Below are 23,931 nucleotides of genomic sequence, written 5' to 3' on the forward strand. Positions count from 1 at the left end.
GGCAAGAATCCTGGAGTGGGTTGCCATGCTCTCCTCGAGGGGATCTTCCTGACCCAGGGATTGAACCTGTGTCTCCTGCATTGCAGGCGGGCTCTCTCCCACTGAGCCACCCAGGAAGCCCTTATCCTGCCCGAGTCATGGTAAAGTAATAGAGTGTAGTGATTCGGAGTCTGGGCTGCAGGATCTGACACACTGCGAGTTTCAGGAGTTCAGTTCTGGGTCAGTGGCACATTCACTCTGCCCTGGAACAAGGTATTGAATCCCAGATCCTACTTTTTAAAAATGGACTCAATAGCTGCCCCTTGTTTATGCAAGCTTGTTATTCAGTCTCTAAGTCGTGTTAGACTCTTTGCGCCCTTGTGGGCTGGAGCACATAAGGCTCCTCTGTCCCCCGCAATCTCCTGGAGCTTGCTCAAACTCATGTCCACTGAGGCGGTGACGCCATCCAACCAGCTCCTCTCCGCCACCCTCTTCCCCCTTTGCCTTCAGATATACGCACCCCTACGCCTGTCACATATGCATCTCATATCTTTTTTAGCGTGCTGATCTCCCTTCTGACTGACTGGTGCTCGAGTCCCATGAAGGCGGGGCTGCTCTGGTTCAGGTTGCTATTTTCTGACCAGCACTGAAAGCAGAGTGAGGACCTCAGCGTCTGTCGGGCGGACACAGGGCCCCACAGGGTTGCAGCGAGGCGGCAACAGAGAGCCGGGTGTGTCCTGAGCCCGGATCTGATGAGCGCTGGTAGCACCCCCTCTGCTGTGTCACTAACAGGGGCTGGTCAGTACAGAGAGGAGTCAAAGAGGAGGTTTTATACATTTTCCTACACAGAGGAAGTTCAAGTAGGTTACATGCATAGAAGGTTTGAGTTAATACATGGATGGGATTTGTTTATAATTAACATATTAATTGATTTTATGCAAATCACAACTTTAAAATGAGAGTGTTCGAAGACAGTTTGTCCCCTTAAATGCAAGTTTAATCACTGCTCCTGCATTTTTATTTATGCTAGGCAATCTCCTTTCCTGTATTAAAAACCACCAGATATTGAGAGGAAGAGTCTACAAATACTCTTAATTCCTCCACTTTAAGAGGTTCTGATCCCCGTTTGAGCAGAATTCTAAGTAGAAAAAGAATTCAGTTTATTTATTTATTATTTTGGCCATGCCAGGGGTCGAACCCAGGGCCACAGTGAAAGTGCTGAGTGCTAACCGCTGGACTGCTAGGGAACACCCCAAGAAATTCAGCTTTTTGTCTTAGGCTATTTCCCAAAAGACAGGTGCCTCCTAGATTATGTCCCCATTTCTACTGCAGTTCTTAGAAATGGCAGTTGGGCTGCTTAGACTGTACGGTGAGCGTGTAGTTCCTGGAATTCAAGAGCTGACTTCTGACGGGAGAAGGCAGCCCCCACAGTGTCCCTCAGAGGTAGGGCGCAGTAATGTTACATTTTAGTGGGACGTTCCCTTTCCCTCAGATGGTGGAGCATCGCCTGTCAAAGCTTACCTGTCATATGGGGCATTTAATTCCTTGAGTTTTAGGAGCAAGTTAATACCTTTTACATTCTGGAATCTGAAAAAACCTTCCGTGCAGGGAACAACAGAAAGAGAGGCACTGTATTAATTATTTGGCTGCTTAAGAATGACTCAATTATATAACAATTATATAACAACTTGCTGTGTGATTTATAAGGTGCGTTTCCTGTGTTTATTAAAAAGGGAGTTACTCCAGCAGTTATGTAATGAAACAAACCTGTTTATACTTGAGCTGAATGTCTTTGAGAGTTTGCTGTTTTTATGCATTTTCTTTAATTTTCTTTAATTCTTCTTCCTTTCTTAATTGGTCTACTATGATGTGTTTTCCAGACTTCACATTAACTGGTGATGACTCTGAATCATTTGGCTGATAAAGTGAGCAATTTCTTTAATATACTGAGGATGTCCAAGAGACAATAGAGGTTTTATTTATTTTTAATTAAAAATTATTCTACAACACAAAGTTGCTTCCTGCACGAATCCCTTCTTTTGCAGCCCTCAAATCTGGCTGATGAAAAGGCTTCGAGGAGGATGCGTCCTGGTTCTTCTCTAGGACAGCCGGGAAACAGATGCACTTCCCGCCTCCAGGGCGACTGCGCCAAAGCGGTAGGTTCCTGTGGCCGGAGAAGACCCGGCGGCCCCCACGGAGCCCTCACCGCGGGGAGGGTCCCACACTGGCCGCCTTCCCCTCAGGGGTGGTGCTGTCGTCGGGCGCTCCCGGCCTGGGAGTCTGGCCTCCTGTCTCTGGACTGGGGGTGCTCCAGACAGAGGCAGCCTGCGGCTCGGCATGGCGCGGGGTGTCCTGCGTCTCCACCGCCCTCCCGGCGTCCCGTCCGGGCCTTAGTCCTCCTGCCGGGCGGCCGCCCCTGGTCACAGGGACGGTGGGACCCCGAAGAGCAGGTGCTGTTGGCCTCGGTGGTGAACCAGCTCCGGGGACGTGTCAGGGGAACTGGCTGGACTTCCTGCCCTCACTCTCCTCCTCCGTCAAGTTCAGAGTCTCTGTTTAATCAGCGAGTCCAATGCCTGTTGCAGGGAGGTTATAAAGCAGTGGCCTGGCTCAGCCCTGGAGGTGGTGTAGGAAGCATGGTGTGAGACCCCAGCCTCCTCTCGGGAGCCAGGAGGACCCGGTTCGTCTCCCCAGCACTCCAGGCAACACGAGCTGAACCAAGTGACCTATGCGCGGAGGAGAGGAGGCTGGGACCCGCGCTGAAGCCTCCGCCTTGCGCGTCCTGGGGGCCGATGCTCAGGCCGGACAGGGTGCGGGGGCTGCTCAGACACGGTCCCTTCCGAGGGCTGGCCTCAAAGGCTCCAGGAATGAAAACATGGGCTCTGACTACTGCACTGCGAATTCTGTAGGACTTCTGGAAACAAATGCTTTCCGAGTCCGTGGCTCGAGATTTCCTCTGCATATACCATGCAGTGACACTTCTCGTTTGTGAGATACTGGTACTTACTGTCTTTTTGTAGAAAAGACATTAGACTGACCCGCATGGTGATGCCGGCCTTTAGCTGGTGACTTGGGGTGGGGAACTTCAGCTTCCTGGCCCCGAGTCACCCCAACTCCAGACCATATCCTGATATATTGTCAGAACTGCATGAATCCCTGTTTCAGCAGTGTCGCTGCTTCCAGCCCTTTCTGAGATTTTTTTTTTTAGGTTCTTGTATATTTTTTTAATTAAGTATTTTTGGAAGGATGATTGCTTTACAGAATTCTGTTGTTTTCTGTCAAGCCTCAACCTGAATCAGCCATAGGTATACATGTATCCCCCTCTTTTGAACCTCCCTCCCGTTTCCCTCCCATCCCACCCCTCTAGGTTAATGCAGACCCCCTGTTTGATTTTAATGAGAAATGAATGCACACGTGTTTGTATTGTAAGAGGGGCTAGAGATACGTTAGTTTTCACTGCCTTTTCTTCGGTCATCACTGTGGGAAAACACACGAAGCCCCATCAGCTTAGAGCGTACGTCTTGGGTGCTGATGCTCGGGCCTGAGTTGATGTTAACTTTGGCTGCAGCCATGGGGGGTGGGGGTGGGGGGTGGGATTACAAACAGCACAGGAAAGGCAGCCCGCACGTAGGGACCTGGAAGAGACCCGACGCACGGCCCCGGCTGACCCCAGTGACCCCTGCGGGACTGGGGAAGGGGTTTCGTGGGCTTGGAACACGCACAGCGAGCTTAGGGCAATGTGGACTTTAATTAACGGTGGAGGCACAGTGAGGCTCTGGACACCACGGTGGCTCCCACCAGTCCCAGGGCCCACAGTCCTGGACGATCACATCACAGCCCGTCACAGCCCAGCACGACCACACAGCAGTCACCGCCCACTAGGATGTGCTCGGGAACTAAAGTGTGCAACGGTTGGAAGAGAAAGGGGAGGCTCAACCCAGCGAAGGGGAGCAGACACCTCAGGGCCGTCCATGCCCCGGTCCATCCCCAAGGCCCAGGGAGCCCCAGGAGGCGGGCCGGCCCCGACCCCTCACGGCCACGGTTTTCCTCTCTTCTCTGCACCTCTCACCTGGCCCCGCTCCCGCGTCCTCCTCACCCGCTGCCCTGACGGGGGAGAAGCAGGGCCTGACCGGAGGCCTCCTCGGTGCTCCTGGGGCCAGGAGTCCCTAACCCGTGGGCCAGAGGCTCCTCTGGCTGCGGTGCTGGCGGGCTGGCACCGCTGGGCCAGCGCTTTTCTAGATGCACCAACTCAGACGCGGAGCTCATCCAAGTTCGTCCTCATGGACACACCAGAGTAGTGTCTCACCTGTTGCCCGTCACATGACGGGCAAGACTCACCATCTCCTTAGTCCCGCTGTCCCGGGGCCCGAGGAGAAGCTGGCTTCCCTGACCTGTGCTGGCCAAGCTGCCCTCCGACGCGGTCTCCCGGGGCGTGGTCTGTGCCCAGCCTGCACGGGGCTCCATCCTGGGCCTGGGCAGCTCGGAGGCCCCCATCCTGGCTTCCGTTCCTGAGAGGGCTTTGTGCTCCTGTGACTGCTCTGCACAAACGCTGTTCCTTTTTCCTCTGCCCCGGACCCGGCGAATCCCCAGGCATCCTCTCTCGGGGCTGTGCTCTCAGCGTCTCAGTCAAGAGTGGTGACTCGTGACTCTTTTCTGGTACAGGCACTGTGATAAAAGTATTTGTTTTCTTGTCTAGACTGAAGGTCCAGGGTGGTGAGCGACTGTTTCTGTTCCTACTGACAACTATGTCTTTGTATCCACACTGGCTGGGAACCTGCCTGGTACCTCATAGATGCTCCGTAAGTAAGGTGCCATGTACCCTGAGGGGGGCAGCGTGAGAGGGGCCGGGGCTGCTCTCTGATCCCCGTGGCCCCGCACGGAACAGGGTGGACTGGGGCACACTGCAGGGCCCAGGCCTGCACCCTGGAGACGCCATAAAACTGCCCTGTGAGGTCAGGTCTGATCACAGCCCTCATCACCCACAGGGAACATCACAGTTGGCGGGAGGCAGATGTGAACACCGAAGTGAGGTTAGAATGTACTTTATAAAAAACACAACAAACAGGCTTTGGAATATCCCTTTGCATAATTAACTCATTATACTAATGCACTGAGTAAATGTCTGTGTGACCATATTCTAAATTAGAAAATTATTTATTCCCATTTCTGTCTATACACATATGAAAAGGCAACTAAATCACTGTGGTTGCCTTTGTGCTGTGTTCTAGGAAGCTTGTTTTACTCCAGCTTTTAAAAGGAATCTGTGAAGCTCCACGTGACTCGTGAAGGCCCAGGTCTGACTCAGCCAGAATCTCGGGCTTTCTGTCACACGGGGCTGGGCTCTCTAGAATAGGTTCCTCTGTCCGGGGCTGTGATAATGATGCACAGGTGAGGTGAGTTCCCGCACGCTGTCTTCCGCACATTTACGTGGAGATGTGAGAGGTCGTGACCACGTCAGTGTGGGATCAGAGGCTTGCTGTCACAGTGGGCAGTCTCAGCTCTCGGGGGGGTTCATCAGAGGAGCTGACGGAACCTTCGGGCGGCTGTGCTGCGGAGCCCTGGGCCTGCTGGTAGAGCACGCGGGAGGGAGACACGTCCCACGGTCTGGATGGCGTGTGTGAGCGTGTGCCTGAGTGTGTGTGTGAGCGTGCATGTGTGTATGTGTGAGTGTGCCTGTGTGTGCATGTATGTGTGCGTGAGTGTGTGTATGAGTGAACATGTGTGTATGTGTGAGTGTGCCTGTGTGTGCATGTATGTGTGTGAGTGTGTGTATATGAGTGTACATGTGTGTATGTGTGAGTGTGTATGTATGGGCACATGTGTGTATGAGTGTACATGCATGTGTGTATGTATGAGTGTGCATGTATGTGTGCGTGAGTGTGTGTATGAGTGAACATGTGTGCATGTGTGAGTGTGTATGTATGTGTGCGTGAGTGTGTGTATATGAATGTGCATGTGTGAGTGTGCATGTATGCATGCGTGAGTGTGTGTATATGAGTGTACATGTGTGTATGTGTGAGTGTGTATGTATGTGTGTGTGTGTGTGAGTGTACATGTGTGTATGTATGAGTGTGCATGTGTGAGTGTGTATGGATGTATGTATATATGTGTGTGTGAGTGTGAGTATATGAGTGTACATGTGTGTATGTGTGAGTGTGCATGTGTGTGTATGTGTGTGTGAGTGTGAGTATATGAGTGTACATATGTGTATGTGTGAGTGTGCCTATGTGAGTGTGCATGTATGTGTGCGTGAGTGTGTGCATATGAGAGTGCATGTGTGAGTGTGTATGTATGAGCATGTGTCTTTATATGGTTATGTGTGTGTGTTTGCGCACACACATGTGTTTTGAGAGGTGTACCTGCTGGGCAAGGGTGGTCTCTGCATCACAGATTGAATGAAACAACACGGTGTGATCCCAGCCATTAGTTTCAAACAATAAGAACCACATTACAGATTCATTTCACTTTTAAATTATATTGTTTAGCGGCTTGAAGGGGCTCACCAGGGTCTGAATATCAAAAGATTTTGGCAAATCGAGAATGGATTCAGTCTCCTTAACTGACTCTTAACGAAGATACAAAGCACTCCTTTAAAAAAGCTCTCCACCTTTCCACTACATCATGGAAGTAGCAAGGCTCAGACACGACAGAGGTGGCCTACGTTATCAGGTAGTTTAAGTGAGAAAATGATAAATTAGTGTCAGACTTTACTCTTGAACCTATGGAATTGTCATCTGTGACTTGTATTTTAATTATTATTGCATCTAAGGTTACATGGGCAGGCATTTAAAATGTTAGCTCTTTAATAAATAGGTGTGTGTGTGTGTGTGTGTGTGTGTAACCATCTGCCATCTTTCCAACAGCAAGTGTTACAGTTTCCTATTCAGTACTATTTGCTTGGACAAGAGTTTACTCCTTGTCCTGGGAGTCACTTTTCATGTTTCTATAGATTTTTAAATGAAAACCAGTTTCACCTAGTTTTACAGTGTATCTGTAGTAAAGTTTATCACAAGCCCGTTTGGGTTCGCTACATTCTACAAACCTATTTGAAGCTTTTGGACGTATGTGCAGACTGCAGGAATGCCCTGGCCCAGTCTAAGTGGGATGCGCACAATCGTGGTGAAGAAAAAAGCTTTTCTCCAGTTCTGCTTTACTGTGAGGGTGCTGTCTGCTTGCTCTTCTCCCAAACCATATTTAACACTACTTTAGTAATTTGTGTGCCTGCCACTTACCGCATTAGCTTATTTAATTTCCAAGCTAAGGACTTCCTGTAAGAGGTGGTGCTGAAACCATCTCACTTTATAGATGGGAAAGCTGAGCCAAAACCAGATTATTTTGCCCAAGAAAATGAACCAGTCAGTGGCAGAGCCAGGATCAGAAGCCTGGCTTCAGGGTTAAACTTTTAACCTATTAAACCAGTCTATCATGGACACTGAATATCATTCCCTATGCTATGCAGCAGGACCTTGTTTGTTCATTCCCTGTATAATAGTTTGCATCTGCTAATTCTAAACTCCCCAACCATCCTTCCCCCCACTCCCCTCCTTGGTGATCCAAGTTTGTTTTCTATGTCTGTGAGTCTCTTTCTGTTCTATAAAGAAATTCGGTTGTGTCATATTTTAGATGCCACATATAAGTGATATCATATGGTATTTGTCTCTGACTTATTTCATTTAGTATGATAATCTCTAGGTCCATCTATTGTGCTGCAAATGGCACGATTTCATTCTTTTTCACGGCTGAATAATATTCCATGGCATGTATGTACCACATCACCTTTATCCACTCTGTTGATGGACACTGAGGTTACCTCTGCGTCTTGGCTGTTGTGAGTAGTGCTGCGGTGAACACAGGGGTGCATGTACCTTCTGGAACTGGGAGTTTTCTCTGGATATACGCACAGGCATGTCAGATACTGTTAATACACTCTTACTGCGGCCTGTATGTCTGTCCAGACCTCATGACATTCAGGTGTCCCCCCTATGGTGTGCACCCCACCAGATCCTGCAGCCTGTTTACGTAGCCACAAGAGTGCAGACCGTGGGGTGTTCTGAGGCGCGAGGCTGGAGGCTGCCTTGGTGCTCCGGCCGTCAGCCCCCGCCTTGCTGGGGGCATCGCACCGGCAGTGACTCGGCCGAAGGGGAGCAGCAGGCAGCCCGGGACCAGCAGGGGCGCTCGGGATGAGCTTCACTTCGAGCTGCTGTGCCCTCATGAGGCTGTGAGCACGGCTTCCGGATTCCCGGCCCGAGAGGGACGGGTGCCCTTCCTCCCGATGCCCGTGTCTCGGGCAGGTCTGAGACTCCTCTGTGGACACTCTCTTCTCCGTCTACTTCTTCTGAGGATGCAGAGATCCTTCTCAGGAATAGCAGCTGCTTTTAAGACTTAGGTCCTTGATGCTCACGCTTGTCATTCTGGGAAATGGGCATCTTAAACCCACGTGTGACCTCTTGAGATCACTGACTGACTTTAAAGTAAACTTTGGATTAATAAGTATAACTTCTTAAGCTGATTGTTATGTTTATTACTGATTTCCAGTACTTTTTACATTCTGTATGTACGTCTTTTTAAAGTTATGTGTGTGGGATTCTTTGTTCTAGACTTACTATCTTATATTTTTCCAAATGGATTTTTTGATGAACAGACATTATTATTTTTTTTTTGAACAGACATTATTAAGTCGTGTCTGACTCATTGTGACCCCATGGTCTGTAGCCCACCAAGCTCCTCTGTCTATGGGATTTTTCAGAGAAGAAGACTGGGGTGGATTGCCACTTCCTTCTCCAGGTGATCTTCCCCACCCTGGGATCGAACCCAGGTCTTCTGTATTGGCAGGTGGGTTCCTCGCTGGCTGAGCTACTAGGGAAGCCCAAGATATGTGTGTTGGGATTCTTTTTTCTAGGCTTACTGTCTTATTTTTTTTTTTTTCTAAATTTATTTGTTTGATGAACAGAAGTTCAGTGAAGTGAAGTGCATTTTATCATTTGTAACGATTAGCACTTGTTAACATCCTGCCAGCTGACTGCAGACGCATGCAGGGGCCCCGCTGGGAGCACAGCCTGGCCGGTGGGATGCCCGTGAGTCCCGGATGCCCTCCGTGTGGGGCGGATTGTTATGCAGCAGTGACGGCCCCAGCAGTGAGCCAGAAGGAAGCGGGTGATTTCTCTAGCAGGGGACACTGATGAACCGGGTGCAGTGTTGACTCCTCAAGCAAATGCTGATGAATAACAGGTCCTCGCCTGGCCGTGGGGCTTGACCGTGAGGGTGGGGCCAGGCCCAGGCCCTGCAGGGCGGCCGCTGGTGGGGTCCGAGTGTGCCCGGCTGCTCTCCCCATGTCACGGGCCCCCGCTGAGCTGCCTGTGCTCCTGACCACGGCGGGCACAGCTCACTGAAGGGCAGCTGCTTTGCGTCAGCAGGTGAAGCGTGGGGCAGGTGTGGGTGACCCAGCTCCCCACCTCCTGCCCACGAGCTTCACCCCAACATGACACAGGTGCCCAACGGTGTCCCTTGGGTCCTGGACAGCCCAGTGTGACCTCCTGTGAAACCCGCTCTCGGGGCCCGTCCACGCAGCAGGCCCCTGTCCGCCTCCCCTGCAGTGGCGAGGCTTCCGGGGGTGGGGTGTGGGGGCACGCTCTGCACACTTCCAGGACTCCCGAGGGAATCAGGCCAGTCCCTCCCTTCCAGTCTGGGTGTGAAAGCATTCTTCCTAAGAAGCAGGAGCTGCCTGGTCACTGAGGAGTCTACAGACGTTCCCTTAAATGAGGAAACAGGGAACTCCGGGGACTGAAGGGGGAAATGGATACAGCGCCCCACACTCCACCAGCCTCCAGAGCCACTGAGGCTCCTGGCTTTTCTACAGTGCTCATTTATCAATCTTGATAGAATTTAACTTCATAAAACAAAGTAAAAGTGATCAAAGTCAATATGGGAACGTGAAGGACAGCTGGTCTCCAGGAAACTTGATGCCTGGAAATCAGGTTTAGTGATGTGAGAATCCAATTAGGGGGGTTCGCTGCTCCAGCGCCCTGTCCCCCCCACCCCCACCCCCACGCCCCTGCCGCCCCCGCCCGAGCGGGAGAACTGAGGCCTGTTTACTTTTCTGAGAGGATTCAATCATTCAGGTAAGTTCATAAATTCCTTCTGAGCAGGGAGATGGGGGGACAGACTGCTGTATCTTTGCATTTAAATCCAGGTCTCTGGGAAAACACTGCCATGCTGAGGACCACACTGAGGAAAGGCCACCCTTTCAGGAGAGAGGCTGGCGGGAGGCAGGTGCCCACGAACATTGATCACAGCACCCGTGAGCTTCCTCTGGGAGCAACCTTCTCCTCGGCTTCAATACAACCCAGCCCGGGGGCTGTACAGCCTCAGGACATTTTCATTAATGTGAGTCCTGGCATGGCCATCTTTGACAAAACTGTATGTGTGATTGGATAGTTACTGTATTTTTCTTCCCTAATAAGTGTGGTTACTCAAATGAAACATGATCAGGCAAAATATAAAATAAGTGATGAAACAAGCTTGCAGTTTTGACTGTGAACATTCAGCTCACTGTTATGGCTTGTGATTTTCTGGGAAAGTCCTCAGAACAAGTACATGTTTAGGCCCTTACCTTCTTTATATGTTTAAAAGGTCAGGTATTCATGAAATAGTTTAATAATTTTAACAAAAAAAACCCAATAGCATGTCAGAAGATCTGAAGCAGGCGTTAATGACATTTTTTTCTTTTTAACTAGAAAAGCAACAGTGTGTTTAGCACACACACCAAGACTTGTAACACAAGTTTGCAAAACAGATGGTGACATACACGTTCGATAGATGCACAGAACGTGAGTGTAAGACAGTTTCCCCTGCACTGCAGTGATGTTGGGGTCACCGTGTTCCTTGTAGTCAATGGACCCTATCGCCCCACTGCTAAGCTTGGGGACCGCCCACCCACTGTTAGCTGGGGGGACCCTGACCCCACTGTTTTCTCTGGGGCTTCGTAGATCTGTTTTTGTCACAGGACTGAACACATGACCCCCTGGCCTCTGGGCTGCCGAGGCTTTATCTGGAGCACAGGTGCACCGGTGTGCATTCGGAGTCACAGCTCGGAAGCTGAGTCTGGAACATGGAAGAGTCTGATGATCAGAAGATGCGCTGCTGTTCTGGCTTCTCACGTCCATGCGAAAGCTGCTTTTCTGTAATTTCCACCCCTTGGTCTTGTTCTGCTTCTGGAAAAACAAACACTACCATGACCACCCTTCTGTGTAAGAGCTCTTTGAATTATTCAAATTCAGGAGACTGGGCAGACAAACAGCTGCTGGAACTGACTCCACTGGCCGGTGGGCGGGTTGGACGTCCAGCCCTGGCTCAGCTGGGGTCTTGGGTCAGGCCCTGGGTTTCTGATCCAAACCTGCAAACCGAGGCCCACAGCTGTGCTGCTGCTCGGGGCCCAGAAAACCGAAACAAAACGGCACAGCTCCGGGAACAGAGTACACAGTGAGTGGGCGGTGGCTGCTTGTTACTCTGACATTATTTTTAGGCTAAAAAAATTATACAGTCTTGATATATGGCCAGAAGGAGGTCATAGTTCACTGGGAGAAACAGGCATATAAATATCTAAAAAACAAATATACAGATGCCTGGAATACAACAGGATCAGTGCTGTGAGAAGAGTTGGAGAAAATAAGATGGGAACGTATTGACCAGCGACAGTCAGTCCATCTCCCCCGCCCCGCTGCCCCTGCGCCTCAGGCAGACACACATGAAATGCCATCCGCTGAACTGACCCAGAAGACGGGGCCCTGCTTGTTGTCGCCTGAGAATCAGGAACGCAGTGTAGGAGGCGGTGACTGGACGGGACTGGGTGAGGCCAGGCCGCGGTGCCACCCCTGCAGCACGTCCTCCCAGGTGGTCCACCAGGGTGCCATGCCTCCCACCCTGCCCTCTGCGGCTTGGGCACGGCAGCCGACCCCATGGACCAGAGCCTGCCAGGCTCCTCTGTCCGTGGGGTTCTCCAGGCAAGAATATTGGAGTGGGTTGCCATTTCCTCCTCCAGCTGTTTAATAGAAAGAGAACATCCCTTGGAGAAGGGCATGGCAACCCACTGCAGTATTCTTGCCTGGAGAATCCCAAGGACAGAGGAGCCTGGCGGGCTACAGTCCACGGGGTTGCGGAGTCTGACACGACTGAGCAACTAAACCAAACAGCCCGCAGAGTGAGGATGGGAACGGGAGCCGTGACAACAAGCACGCAACACCTGATCTAGCCACCAGGTGGCGCTCTTGCCCTGTGTTTCGCAGCGGAAGGTCCCCGCTCCAGGCCAGGACTTCTCTGCAGAATTCAGACTTTCTGTCCACGGTGTTCTGCTTGAAGCAGGCGGCGTATTTTAACCCCTGCACGTCTGGCCAGGGAGGTTCAGAGGGAGAAACTTGTTTTTTCGGGTTAGCAGCTGATGGACTTCAACTGTGAACACCCAGGTGTCCAGATGAGTGTATTCTGAAGTACTTGGGTATTTAGGAAGGGGCAGCGTAGGGTAAGGTTTTGTTTTCTGCATATAAAGGAATAAAGAGTTTCTCCCCTTTATTTCTCTAAATGGATCTTTGGAAAAGAGCCCTTTCTTTGATGAAATTTAAGCAAAAATAAGGATTTCAGGGTATCGGGCATTAATGGATGCTGAAGAGAGAGCTCCCTGCTCATCCCAGAGGAGCCGTCTCGGAAGCGGTACTATGCGGCCTCAGCCTTCGGAGCCTGGGGGAACCGGTGAGGCTTTATTCTGGTGCCGTTCATTCCTCAAACACTTTAAACGCAGTCCTTCCTGTTTGTGAGACGAGCAAGGAAAGGAGGGCCGTCAGCTCAGTGCTTCCGGGAGGAGAGGTCTCCCAGAATGTCAGCAGGGGAAATGGGATGGGGGCGGTTAACTGGACCAAAACTGCCATCCGTCATCACCCTTCATCATCACTGCTATGAACATGCTTCTCTAAGATGCTTGGCTGATTAAACAATGCAACACAGCGCAGGGACGGTGTCCGGAAGGTGCATGCCAGAGTCTTTCTGCCTTGGTTACGGGATCACCGGGTCCAGATGTGCCCTTTGCACCCGGATGCGGCCGGTGCTGGCCCTGTCCCCGCCAGGAACTGGCCCTGTTCTCTGGGGCCGGGGTGTGCTCCTTCCTGCCCACGGACGGAGCAGGAGGTGGTCGTGTGTATCCCCGGGGACCCGAGGCCATGGGCTCCCCACCAGGCACGCGGCGGGAGTAGCAGAGCAGCCTGGGGGTGAGGAGCCGGCCCTCACGGAGACCGCCTGGCTTCTCCGCGGGCAGCGAGTACCCGTGGTCTTCCCGGTGGAGGAAGGCGAGGATGCCGATTGCTCTCCAGGCGGGGGCTTCCCTGGGCCAGAGCCTCCGCGGTCCCGGGGGGCGGCCCAGGGGACTGGCCGTGACGCCTGGATAGCTGGGTGCTCTGACACAGGGTCCTCACACGGGGACCCTGGATGCCGGCAGGCCCCCGCGCCGGGCTGGTCAGCGAGGGGGAAGCAACAGCAGAGTCACCGGCAGCTCGCAGCGCGGGCGGGCGGGCCGCAGGGCGCGTGCGGTGCTGCTCCCCGGTTGACGGCGTGGTCCAAGGACACCCGGCTGCAGCCAGCGCGGTTCCTGAGCGCGTGGCCCCCAGGCTGCCGGCTTCCCCCAGCTCTGTCACAGCTCCGCCCAGAGGGGGAGGCACCCCGTCACTGCACCTCCATCTGTCCCACCAGGCCAGGGCGGCTGTATGTCTCCACGCGATTTCATCATCTGTCACCGGAACTCACCGGTGTCTGAGCTCATCGTGTGTGGGAGGTGGACCAGTACTGCACCTTCTGAAGGGACATCTTTGTCCAACTCTGAAAGCAGGAGGGAGTGTTGGACCAAGACACTACTTTTTCTAACAATGTCTGTTTTGACTGGAAACCTTGCTGCCTAGTTCCATGTCAAGCAGAATAAAAGTAACCTTTTTTTTCTTCCCCTGGTGGTGCTTTATAGGGTTGTAGGGAATCTTCATAAAATATGCCAACAATGCATCTTTGATTCAACATTCACATATTCTCCCCCACACCAAATCTCAAGGCCATGCTTAAAGGGAATAAAAAGAAAAGGTCCCATAAAGAATGCCAGCTTATGTGGCTTATTTAAGAAAGAGGCTTTGGTAAACTGCTAGCTCTCCCAAACTTCCAACTTTTTAACTCTGAATCTGCCAGACTCCAAATACCTACAAGTAGGTCTCTAAATTTTAATTGTTCACTCCTGTGGATAAGGTTACAGGAGCACATGTTTAAATCTGTGGTGAAAACACACATTCAATTTACCAACGTGACCATTTTTAAGTGCACAATTCAGCCGTGTTAATCAAGTACATTCCTGTTGTTGGGAAACAGGTTTCTAGATCTTTTCCATCTCGCAAGAGTGACACTTTCTTCCCACTAAACACAGCTGCTCTTCCATCCCTCCCTGGCCCTGGCATGCGGCATCCTTCTGTCTTTAAGAAATGGACTCCTCCAGGTTAACCTCTCAGAAGGGGAAACCTGAAGGGTTGGCTCTCTGGGGACTGGCTTATTTCTCTGAGCAACGTCCCCGAGGCTCATACCTGTTGCCCATGTCACACAAGTGCTCTCGTTCTTAAGGCTTCACAATATTCTCTGGTGCGGAGGGCCGCATTGTCTCGGTCCGTGTGTCTGCCCGTGGACTTGTGTTGCGTCCACCTCCGGCTGTTGTGAGCACTGTGAATCCGGGGTGCAGGTGTCTCCTCCAGGGCCTGCTCTGAATCCTTTCGGATAAATATCTAAATATCCAGAAATGAAACTGCTGGGTCACATGGTAATTCTAAGTTTTTTGAGGAATCTCCATACTCTGGTACACAATGGTTACACCCTTTTACATTCGAACCAGGTTATACCAGCCCATTTTTGACAAGTGATATAAATTGTTATACTTAGTTCCACTGCACAAGCTCGTTATTGATTGAAATGGTAAGTATTTCTGAAGGATCAATTTGCAAGGGCAGAAGAAATTTGTCATTTACATATATAGACATGGCGTTCTAGGAAAAGATTGTTTGACTTTAGAAATGTATTTTTTTCTTTTCTTTTGTTTTGGATAGTAAATGAAATTCCAGAGGCCTGAGACCAAAGCAAATTAGAAAATTGAATAGAATTCTCAATCATTTCTAATAAGTTTAGGGTAGGCAGAGCATTACATAGTTTAAATTGAAGATCTGTGAAAACTGTGGAGTCCTGATGATGTGGATGGTTCAGAAGGGCTGTGAAAAGACAGACACGTTCCTCTTGGGAAGAGAGATGCATGTGGGTTACTTAGAAACCAAACCATCATCACGGGCTAAGCTGGCAGGGTCCCCGAGTCAGGTCTGGCATGTCCTGGTGAGCAGATCCAAGTGGACACGTGGGTAGGAGGGCTCATGGGGGCCTTAGAACAGGAGCCTTGGCCAAAGAAAGGACAGAGCCCTGATGCCAGGGAGAAACTATCCCCATCCACAGCTTTGCTCAGAGCTGGACACCAGTGTTGACGTTTTATGTGAAGTGTTATTAAATAGTTTAACTCAAGAACTGCATCACGTGCAGAACCATCTGAGGAAATAAAGTACTGAACTCTTCACCTTAAAGCATAACTCCAGTATTTAAAGAAACGGGAAAGAGAACTGTATCAACCTTTCTAGTAATCAATCATGAAATATTAGGCCTAAAACAGGTTTGTTTCCCCTTTTCCCTAAAGCCTAGTATGTTGGCTACAGAAGATGTTTTTATTAGCACCTGTCTGGATTCTGTGTTGATAAGAAAGGGCCCAAGTGACTCCTTTGAGCAGTGGATGTCAATAACTTTTTATTTATCAGTGGATTCATTTAATTCCTGGGTATGTCAGTTCTCATATATTTTTATAAGCTGATTCCCATCTTATCATAAATTCTAAGTCAATACTTCTAATACCCAAAAAAGCATTTAAAACTTATCTCCACAAATCATCCTGATGTGACCAGGGCGTTATTGGAGTCAAGAAGGAGACACGTGATCCATATTCATCCACAGAAAGGCTGACGACTGTGATGCCTGGATAAGCACCAACTCACAGACTGACTTTAAAGCTGGTTGAGTTCAGTCCATTCAAGTGTTTTGCCTATTGTGCCTGAAGCTTTATTTTTTCAGAGACTAAAATATGCTTCCACCAAGCCAGCAGTCATTTATTTTTGAAAATACCAGAATTTTCATTTACGCCAAACCAGACGTCAAGGAGACCTCCTCAGACCCTGTGTGGTTCAGCCCTCATGGTCCATCACAGAAGGTCAGGCCTTTTGCTTTCAGCTTAAAGAGACGCAAGCCTTCAAGCTCAGTTTCATGAAAGACCCTGCAGTGGACCGTGCAGTGAGTGGGGGAGAGCGGGTGGGGGGAGGTGGGCAGCCCTCACTCAGGGTCCTAATGTCTGAGGGCAGGGCGGCGGCCAGCTCAGAAGTGTGTGTCCCTCCTGTGCCTGGCCACGAGGTCGCCCCTGCTCCAGACCTGACCGCTGAGGCTGTTTTGTGTTTTGGATCTGGCCCTGCAGATGTTTCCACTTGGGTAGAACTTTGGATTCACCACGATGTCTGATGAAGCATCCCTGCCCCCAACCATGGCTCTGCAGTGCCCTGAGACGTCCCTTCCCACAGGTGCCTTTACTGACCCGCCTCACACGGCATCTGGCCTTTCCCACTGGCTCAGGGGTGAAGAATCCACCTGCCAATGCAGAAGACGAGGTTTGATCCCTGGGTCAGGAAGATCTCCTGGAGGAGGAAATGGCAACCCACTCCAGTATTCTTGCCTGGAGAATCCCATGGACAGGGGAGCCTGGTGGGCTACAGTCCATGGGTTCCCAAGAGTCGGACAGGACTGAGCAACTACACACAAGCACAGTGACTCACACCACATGACAGGCTCCGTCTCCAGCTCACTCCAGTCGCTCAGTCACGTCTGATTCTTTCAGACCCCATGACTGCAGCATGCCAGGCCTCCCTGTCCATCACCAACTCCTGGAGCTTACTCAGGCTCATGTCCATCGAGTCGGTGATGCCATCCAGCCATCTCATCCTCTGTCACCCCCTTCTCCTCCTACCCTCAATCTTTCCCAGCATCAGGGTCTTTTCCAATGAGTCAGTTCTTTGCATCAGGTGGCCAAAGTATTGGAGTTTCAGCTTCAGCATCAGTCCTTCCAATGAACACCCAGGACTGATCCCCTTTAGGATGGACTGGTTGGATCTCCTTGCAGTCCAAGGGACTCTCAAGAGTCTTCTCCAGCACCACAGTTCAAAAGCATCAATTCTTTGGTGCTCAGCTCTCTTTATAGTAAAACTCTCACATCCATATATAACTACTGGAAAAACCATAGCTTTGACTAGATGGACCTTTGTTGGCAAAGTAATGTCTCTGCTTTTTAATATGCTGTCTAGGTTGGTCATAACTTTCCTTCCAAGGAGTGAGTGTCTTTGAATTTCATGGCTGCAGTCACTATCTGCAGTGATTTTGGCCAAGAAAGTAAAGTCTGTCACTGTTTCCCCATCTATTTGCCGTGAATAGATGCCATGATCTTAGTTTTCTGAATGTTGAGTTATAAGCCAACGTTTTCACTCTCCTCTTTCACTTTCATCAAGAGGCTCTTTAGTTCTTTGCTTTCTGCATTAAGGGTGGTGTCATCAGCATATCTGAGGTTACTGATATTTCTCCCAGCAATCTTGATTCCAGCTAGTGCTTCCTCCAGTCTAGCGTTTCTCATGGTGTACTCTGCATATAAATCAAATAAGCAGGGTGACAATATACAGCCTTGACATACTCCTTTCCTGATTTGGAACCACTCTATTGTTCCATGTCCAGTTCTAACTGTTGCTTCTTGACCTGCATACTGATTTCTCAGGAGGCAGGTCAGGTGGTCTGGTATTCCCATCTGTTTAAGAATTTTCCACAGTTTTTTTTTGTGATCCACATAGTCAAAGGCTTTGGCGTAGTCAATAAAGCAGAAGTAGATGTTTTTATGGAACTCTCTTGCTTTTTCGATGATCCAGTGGATGTTGGCAGTTTGGTCTCTGGTTCCTCTGCCTTTTCTAGTCCAGCCTGAAAATCTTGAAGTTCACAGTTCACATACAGGAGGCTCCATCTTGGGATCTGTTATTACTGTTTCTGCCCCAAACTTCTCAGCTCAATTCAAAGTTCCAGGAAAACAAAAGATAATGGAGCTCCATCGGGAAGTCAGACTACAGAACTAGCTGGATATTGTGTTCTGTGTTTTATGAAGTTTTCTCTTATCAGCCTCCACATCAGATGATGTTTATTAAGCCTGTCCTGGGCCGAGGGCCACGTGGGATAATGTTCCCCCACAGTCTCTCACTGTGCTGGCTTTTTAAACTGTGCTGACCAATTCTTTTGTGAAGTCAATTTCTCTCTTGCTATTTTTATTTTATGGTTATTTTTTATTAGAATCACCAGACAGTTCAGTTTGTGATTTCAGTGAAGGTGGTTCAAGAGCGTCACGGCCTGGGTGTCAGGGTCAGCGCTGCGGGGACGGACACCCCCGGGTTCCTTGCCGGCAGCCGCCACACAGCCTGGGACCTGCAGCTGCACATGTGTCTTCACAGTCCAGGATGCTTTCTGTGCAGTTTTCAGGACGTGAGTGAGATCTCTGGGTGTGTATGTCACTGAAACAGATGCTAATTTCCCCAAAGATGAGCTGTTATCCTTGGTATTAGTTAGCTGCCCTTGCTGGCTTCCTTCTTGGCTCAGCTGGTAAAGAATCCACCTGCAATGGGAGAGACCAGGGTTCAATCCCTGGGTTGGGAAGATCCCCTGGAGAAGGGAACAGCTACCCACTCCAGTATTCTGGCCTGGAGAATTTCATGGGCTGTATAGTCCATGGAGTTGCAAAGAGTCAGACACGACTGAGTGACCTTTACTTCTTGGAGCTGCCCTTTCTAATTCATCTGCTTTATTTTTTTCCTGAAGTTTTCCCAACTGGTGTGTAAAAACTTCTAATAAAGATAAAATGTTACTTGTAAATGATGACAATAGCTGCGTGAGTCCACAATCTTAGCAGCATCTGCCTGCTCTCAACTTCTGCTCTGTGAGGAGAACCGTCGAATGTGAACACGTATTAACCATTTCAGCCTGCCAAGCATACCCTGATGAGCCTACATAGTCATGTGGACCTTGAGGTATCTGCCACTAGCCAGAGAATAGACACAATGTGCAGATACATAGGTGCAATTTCTTTCATGGTGATGAGCTGCCTGACGCTCATCATGAGTGCCACCTAAGCCATCCCTTCAGAGGCTTAGGAAAGCTGGACAACTCACCAGAGAAATCTGGACCCAGATCAGAATCCCTAGGACTCCCAACTCGTGGCCCCTCCATAAGCTGTTGGAGGTGGTGGGTTCTTGGCTGGCATTTCACAGACTCCGGGCCTGTCTTTACAGCACGGCTGTCAGATTCAATCTACAGGCAGTTAATTTTTGAAAGGACCAAGGGTCCTCAGGCTCATGGTGGTATCAGCCTGGCTGAGCGGTAGGGACTCCATCCTGGGGCAGAGCAGTGGCACTTGCCTTGGGGAAAGAAAGGGGGCCTAAGATGCCAACAGACCAGCCCCAGAGGACTGCTTATTCACAGACTGCAAAGAACCTGGACTCCCACGTGCAGAAGAGGGCAGTGGAGGGGAAATAGCTCTCTTTACACAACAACTCAGCTCTGAAGGATGGGGAAGGCAGGGTGGAATGACTGTGCGTGCAGCTGAAGCCTGTCAAAGAGAGCTGGCAAATCTCATGATACACAGAAATGTGTCTTGGTTTCACAGAAGACATTGAAAACCACGGCTCTAATTGAAGCTGTGGGCTTCATGTTGGGGTGATGAGGAAATGGGCGGGGGAGCAGCCACTGAACTGGGGGCAGGGGAGAGAGGCAGTGTCAACACGGTCAGGACACAGGGTCCCCTAGATCTCAGCCCCGTCCTGGTGATGGAGCGTTCCTTTCCTCTGGAAGAGTGCATGGCCTCCCTCGGGCTTCTCTCTGCTCTCAGGAAGAAAAAGGGCTCACAATAGCTTTTAAGTCAAAGAGGCATATTTTGGGGGTGATTTAGGCCAGCTTGTTTCCAGGTGGAGGTGCTCCTATGCTCACATGCAGCATTTAGCAAGGTTTCCTCTGCCTCCTCTCCCTCCCTCCCTCCCCTCACTGCCTCTCTGTCTTTCCCCTCCTCTGACTCCCTGCCCTCCATCTCTGTCTCTTCTCTGCCTCCTTCTCTCTGCTCTTCTGACTCTTTGTCTCCCTGCCTGTCTCTCCCCTTCCCCAGGACAGGGAAGTCACATGGGGCCAGCATCTCCCCCGGCCCCGCCTGCGGTAACACGTTCAGAAAAGGAGAGTGAGTCCACCCACCTGTCTGCCGTGTATCTCTCACAGGATGGAGACTGGGCTTGAGCACCAATCACCTTGAAATGCAAGCCCACATTCTCAGCCCAGGTGCCACGGGTAGACCAAGCCCTCACAAGTACACAGGCTCCTGCACGTCTGGGCTTCTAGGTGGGGTGGAGCAGCTCTGTGGAGCGTGGACGCCTGGCTTTATGGGTTTAGTCTGGACAGAGAACCAGAGCAAGGAGGACACAAAGAGGCCTTCCCAGCAGCAGAAACAGCAGAGCGGCCAATCAACCAGTCTTGGGAGACTCGGCAGCAACGTGGATTCAGGACCACGGACAGCTCCCGGGCACCGCCTCCCAGGACCCAGGTCGCCTTGTTCCCTGTTCCCCTGTTGTCAACAGCTCTGCATCTCTCCGTCCAAGGAGGCTCACCAGGAGCTGCACGGAGACGCTGGAGATCATCAACATCTACTCGAAACTTCCTTCCTGCAGTCACTGCAGGTGGGAAGACAACAGCCAAGGGCTTCCCAGAAGAGAAAGAAGGGTTCTTTCCTCCAGCATTTTACGTGTTGACAAATACTTCATCACTTCGTATGGTGCAGAGATCTCAAAAGTTTGTGACAGCAAAGGAGAAAGCCAGTTTTGCCTTCATTTATCAAATCCAATGAATGTACCTTTAGCTCTTGAACTTAAAATCTGGAAACCCTGGGGTCAGACTGTGAGCCCCTTGACAAGTCAGCATGACAGCAGTAGCTAAGGCTGAACAGGCCGCCCTGGTTAAAGCGCCTGTCGGAGCCGGTTCATCGGTGACGAATGCAGCTACAGAGGTCTCATTAACACAAGGCCAGCAATAAACCCAAGGAGCTGAGAGGAGGCCAGCGCCAAAGGCAGGCAGCAATGGAGATCACTTCTGCTGGCAGCAGCAGGGGCCCAGACAAGGGAGTCTCAACGTCCACCCTCCTGACTACTCATCAAGTCACTTCCCTTGTACTGGCAGCCTGGTATCACCCAGACAGGTGACCGTGACAGTCACTCAGTCGTGTCCAACTTTGTGGCCCCATGGATCGTAGCCCACCAGGCTCCTCTGTCCACAGAATTCTCCAGCAAGAGTAGTGGAGTCGGTAGCCTTTCCCTTCTCCAGGGGATCTTCCCAACCCAGGGATCAAACCTGGGTCTCCCGCATTGCAACCAGATTCTTTATCATATGAACCACCAGGGAACCTCCTTTATCACCCAAAAGTAAACTTTATTATTATTACATAATTATTGATCTTCATCATATAAAATATATATACAGATAGAATGTGAAAGCCAGGTTTGCTTATATTAAAAGGAACTATGTTATAGATACTACTTTTGTGATTTTTAACAAGAGACAAAGCAATGACAGAAGGCGTCATAGGCCCGTCGTTAGCCCTCTGCTGCTGTTCACAGAGGGGATGCTAAGACAGGGAGGCGGCCCCATGGGGGGAGCAGGCAGGTCAGCACCACCTTGCTGTCCCTCCCCCATAGCCCCTGCTGTCATGAGGGGTGTCACTGGCTTCCCCATCTCCCCAGTGCGAGTTAGGTGCCCCTCTTAGATACTCGTGAGACCCAGGGAATTGTACTGACCTGTTTATTCATATGAAGATACCTCCTTTGCCATTAACTTCTAAGTTCATCAGAGTAAGGACTGTCTAATCGCCTGTCTTCAGGGATGATCCCAAAGCGTCAGTCTTAATAGATGCTCATTCAGGGTCACAACACCAGAGGCTGTGATTCAGGCTGCAGTGAGCACTAGGATCTGTGTCTTTATTTTAATCTCTAAAGAGAAATCTGCTAACTGGTGGGGTCTGGAAGGCGCCATCTTCTACTCTCACTGCATCACAGGAATGGGCATTGTTTGAAACAGACTGGGCCAATCATGTGGAAATTCAGATTCCAGTGGCTAGACATGGAGCCTACCCACCAGATGCTGTTGTTGGCTTTCCTGAGGTTGACGGTGCCCACGGCAGGCAGAGGGGACCCCAGAACTTCTGTGATTGAGGGTGTAACAATGTGGCACATGCTTTAGTAACATCAAGAAGACATTTCTATTTTCAGGCTAAGAAAGTTAGCTGTCATTAACTTTAAAGAAAGGTAATTTGCTGCAGAGTTTAGTTTTAAAGCTAGGCACACACGCTCCACAGGGACATGCATTGCTTTATGTGTTTGCGGTAAGTGATGGCCAGTTCTGTGACTTTTGTCCAGAAAAATGAGGATTTGAAGATTGAGCTACAAGCTATGCTATCAAGAGAGTAACTATTGAGGCTGGTTTTGAATTATAACTGAGCCAAAAAGCATTTCAAAGCAATCCGTTCTTTTTCTTCCCTTTCTCACTTAAAAAACTTGGCTGTATTTTTTCGCATTTGGTAAAAGGAATGCTCAGAATCTTTGGCTGGGTGTGCCAAGTGTAGCCCAGAGCACAGTTTCAGAGCTGATTCATGGGTCCCAGAAGGCTACCTGGGAGAGATCTCTGTGGTTGCAATGTCCTATTTTTTCCCCTGAATTACTTTGTATCTGATGCAGCCTGGGATTTTGCATACAGATTGGGCACTGCTTTGAAACCTCCGCTACAATGCATATTTCATGATTAGTCTCCTCAAACTCCAAAACCTCTCCAGAAAAAAACTCTGTACCTTTGTGGTTTGCTCATTAAAATCTACATGGACCAATGAAAGGAGTTGTCCCCTAACTTAACAAGAAGTACTTTTTAAAACAAAACTTGGAAGAGTTGAAAATGGCATGAACAACAACAACAAACTCCTAAAAGGGAAAAATATTTAATTGTTAAGTATGGATTTGAGGAAAAAAGCCTTATGACTGTAATTTAAAAAATCCTCCCTTTGTGGAAGGCATGTGGACCAACACACTCTCTTCCCGTGGGTGATGTACTGTGAGAAGACACAGATAAAGTGAGCTTAGACCCCAGTAGAATGATGCATTTGCTCTAACTCCTGGCAGGGAAACCAGCCAATGGTGGTGGAATGGGGCTGAGGACCAAGGCATAAGGTCAGGAAGGGAGGAAACTGTAGTTTGAGATGTGAGAGCTTCCTGCTTAAATGAGGATTCCCTATTTTCTTGGTGGATGACTCATCATTGCCCGGGAAATCTGAGGGCATTTCATTTGAGTAGACCCGCCCCAGCACTGTTTCTTGCCCATCTAAGAGCATTCAGGATGTGAGGATGGGAAAGCCCACAAATGCAAATGCAACCACCTCTGGTCCTCTGCTCGACCCCTCCAGGCTTCCCTGATGAATGTATGGCCTCATCTGTGGTCCAGTTTCTCCATCCAGAACCAAAGAGATGGTGATGCCTCCTGCCTTACTCTTCTGTATTAACTTGCCCACCAGTGTCTGGGTCCTTGGGGGGTTCACGTCCCTCCACTGGCAGTCTGGCCTTGATCATCCCTGACCTCTGCTCCACCCCCAATGTCAAAAGCTCTGTCCTGCTCACAACTCTGCAAACCTTAAGCAATGTTCTTTCCTGTAGCCAGAATGATACTTCTAGATTTTATATCTCATTGTAATCTTTCTGTGCTTAAGACCCTCTGGTG

The sequence above is a fragment of the Cervus canadensis genome, chromosome 31 (assembly GCF_019320065.1).
Source record: "Cervus canadensis isolate Bull #8, Minnesota chromosome 31, ASM1932006v1, whole genome shotgun sequence".
Classification (NCBI taxonomy): Eukaryota; Metazoa; Chordata; class Mammalia; order Artiodactyla; family Cervidae; genus Cervus; species Cervus canadensis.